Raw genomic sequence first — 3,756 nt, forward strand, 5'->3', positions numbered from 1 at the left:
GGAATGCACTGCTCAGAAGAAACCAGATCCCGCAGGTGACCACTAGTTTAACCCCCTACTCCATTTGCCTGACGCTCCGGGCACGTGGTGAGTGCCCAAGGTTCAACCAGTCAGCAGACAGGAGGGAACTGATCATGTGACCAGACCTTGTGGACTCTCTCTCCCCAATTTGCATGCACGGACTCTATCATGAACAAAGAAAAGAAATTGTCCAAAAAGAGAGATGAAATAGGCAACATAACTGGTCCTAAAACAATCAAAGAATCTGTGGTTAAATTTCCCACAAAGAACAAACTCAGACAGTTTTAAAGGCAAGTCTTACCAAGCATTCAAGGATCAGAAGGTGTATAGTAACTGTGTAAAATAGCCCCCAAATTCTATGGCACTCCTCAAACCAGGAAGGGGCCTCTAATATGTGTTTCCCCTTGAATCAGCTCTGTGATTGCTTGACCAAGAGAATACAGAAGTGACACTGTGCCAGTGCCAGGCCCAGATCCTAAGAGGTTGGCAGCTTTCACTCCCCATCTCTTGGAAATGCTTGCCCTTGGAGCTCAGCCACCACTCAGAGGAAGCCAATCAGCCGCATGTAAGCATGCAGCCACATCACCGCTGAGGTGGCGGTCAACAGCATCATCAATTGCCAGACATGTAAATAAGCAAGCCTTGAGAAGATTCCAGCTCCACCTTTCCCTGACACAGCCTCTAGGCTCCCTTGCTCTCACATAGAGGAGAAACCATGTGTGGTCAACCAAAAGACCTGCCTAAATTCAAGACCTGCTCATAGATCAGTAAACAAAATAAATGATTGTTGTTTCAAACCACTGGAGGCAAAGTGGTTGTTACAGAGTAACAGATAACCAAAACATTATTCTATTCTTAACCAATTGTTCCAGAAAAGAGAAAGAAAACAGGAGAGAAAAAAAAAAAAAAAAACCTCAACTCACTTTATGAGGTTAACAATACATTCAATTCAATGTATTTTCTTTCTCTTTTAGATTTTTGCCATGTGTGCTCGATGAAAAGAGATAGCAACCATCTCTGCTGTCCTGCCCTTTCTAGGTCCAGCTTCACAGCAGCGAAGCTCCCCCAGCTAGGCCAGTACTACCCACCCCCCCAACCCTACGCCCTGCACAGAACCCAGGGCTAGCCAGGTAGGAAAAGAACTGCATTTCCTTCTTGCTCTTTTCTGTCCCCACAACATTTTTTTTCTCTTTTTCAAGGAAAAAAAAAAGTAACTTCTCTGTCCTCTTCCTTGTGCTTTTAAGTTGTTAATTTCTTTCTCTTCCTCTCACTCAGGTCAGGATCCCTCAGGCAAGTCCATCTCTGCTGTCCTGCACCTTCATGAGTCACACTTGCACCATATTTTCAGTTTTTAACCCTTTTTTATTTTCTGTGACGTATTTTTTCTCCTCCTTGTGTTCTAGTTTTCTCCTCCTTGTGTTCTAGTTTTTTCTTCCTTTTCTTCTTATTTCTTCATTTTTTCTTCCTATTGTTGTTTCCTACTCTCTTTTTCTTTTCCTTACTTTCTTATTTTATTACTGAACCCTCGTCCACTGCCTAGAGAAGACTAGGTACTTAGTAACTAAACATCTGAATATTGGGAGTTTTAGAGAATTCTTTGCCCCTCACTGTACTGGTTGTAAAAAGAGGGAAACTCCCCTTCATAAATTCAATTTCAACACTCCTCCTGTGATTCCCATACTGGAGGACACAGTAGAAGGGAGAAAGTAGCATGGAATTATTTCACAGTTAGAGAAACACACAAGTTCACACTTATGGAATCCTTCTCCAGCAAATTAGCCAAAAATGACTACATTACCAATGACCAAAAATAGGAAAAGAGCCTCAAGGATGTAAGAATCAAGTAATACATCACCCGCAAGGGACCACTCTAATTCATCTTCCATCAGGGAAATATTAGAGGATATTACCGAAATGTCAGAAAAATAATTTAAAGCATTCATGGTAACAATATTCTATGAGATGCAAGAAAAAAGGACATGTTGAGCTCCAAGAGATGAGGAAGAAAGAAGACATGAAAAGAAGAATTGGACACCATAAAAAAGAATCAAACAGAACTGTTAGGTATGAAGGCTGTAATACAAGAAATCAAAATCTCCCTTGAAAGTATTTAAAGCAGGTTAGACCACACAGAAGATTGAATTTCAGAAGTAGAAGACAAAACCAATGACCTAGAAAAAATCATAAAAAATATTGAGAGCTCTTCCACAGAAGGTGTACATGCCCCACTAGTGTTGCCGCCATGTCTCTAGTGATCCCTGAGAAGTTCCAGCACATTTTGTGAGTGTTCAATACCAACATCAATGGGCGGCAGAAAATAGCCTTTGCCATCACTGCCATTAAGGGTGTGGGGTGAAGATATGCTCATGTGGTGTTGAGGAAAGCAAACATGACCTCACCAAGAGGGCAAGAGAGCTCACTGAGGAGGAGGTGGAACATGTGATCACTATTATGCAGAATCCATTCCAGTACAAGATCCCAGACTGGTTCTTGAACAGGCAAAAAGATGTAGAGAACAGAAAATACAGCTAGGTCCTGGCCAACAGTCTGGACAACAAGCTATATGAAGACCTGGAGAGACCAAAGAAGATACGGTCCCACAGAAGGCTGTGCCACTTCTGGGGCCTTCAGGTCCAAGTCCAGCACACTAAGACAACAGGCCATTATGGCTATACCATGGTTGTGTCCAAGAAGAAATGTCTGTAGGCCTTATCTGTTAATAAATAGTTTATATTTTTAAAAAACTGAGAAAACAGCCAAGAAAACTGAGGATACTATAAGAGAAATACTAGATAACATGAAATGCCCAAACATCCAAATAATTGGTATACCAGAAAGGAATTGATCATCTATTCCATGAAATTTTGGAAGAAAACTCTCCAAGTCTAGAGAGGCATTCAAACATCCAAACCCAAGAAATACAAAGAATCCCAAATAGAATCAATCCAAGAAGATCCTCTCCATGGCACATCATAGCTAAATTGTCCAAAACCACAAAGACAAGATACTAAGATTGGCAAGAGAAAAACGAAGAATCGCTTACAAAGGCTATCCCATTAGGCTAACACCGAACCTCTCATCAGATACAATGCAAGCAAAGAAAGAATGGGAAAATATATTCAAAGTGTTAAATGAAAAACAATTTCAATCAAGAATACTATGCCTGGCAAGATTATCCTTCATATGGGAAAAGAAGATAAAAACGTTCTTGGATAAACAAAGCCTGAAAGAATTTACCTACTCCAGACCAGCTATTCAAGAAATTCTGAAATGAGTACTATACCAAGAAAAATAAAGACAGACAGAAAGCAATTAGAGAACAAAAATAACTGAGTATATGGCCAACTTAATGGTAGGGACAAGTCTGGAAATATTGATAACAATGTTAAATGTAAATGGATTAAATTATCTGATTAAAAGATACAGACTGGCAGAATGGATTAAAAATCAGAAACCTTCCATCTGCTGCCTATAAGAAACACATCTCATGAATAAAGGCATACATAGGCTATAAGTGAAGGGCTGGAAAAGGGTTTTCCATGCAACTGGAAACCAAAAAAGAGCAGGAGTCACTATACTGATTTCGGACAAAATAAGCCTTAAGACAAAAAGTGGTAAGAAGAGACAAAGAAGGGCATTATATAGTAATAAAAGGACTCATTTGCCAAGAAGATATAATGCTTATAAATATCTATGCACCGAACTCAGGAGCACCCAAATATGTAAAGGAAAAAC

At 40.0% G+C, this 3,756-nt stretch overlaps 1 pseudogene; it reads left to right on the forward strand.

The window, feature by feature from the left end:
• Positions 1-2,263: 2,263 nt before the first annotated feature.
• Positions 2,264-2,727, forward strand: LOC106734481 (40S ribosomal protein S18 pseudogene; annotated as a pseudogene).
• Positions 2,728-3,756: the final 1,029 nt, after the last annotated feature.

This window comes from Tupaia chinensis, unplaced genomic scaffold, assembly GCF_000334495.1.
Source record: "Tupaia chinensis unplaced genomic scaffold, TupChi_1.0 Scaffold000126_2, whole genome shotgun sequence".
Classification (NCBI taxonomy): Eukaryota; Metazoa; Chordata; class Mammalia; order Scandentia; family Tupaiidae; genus Tupaia; species Tupaia belangeri.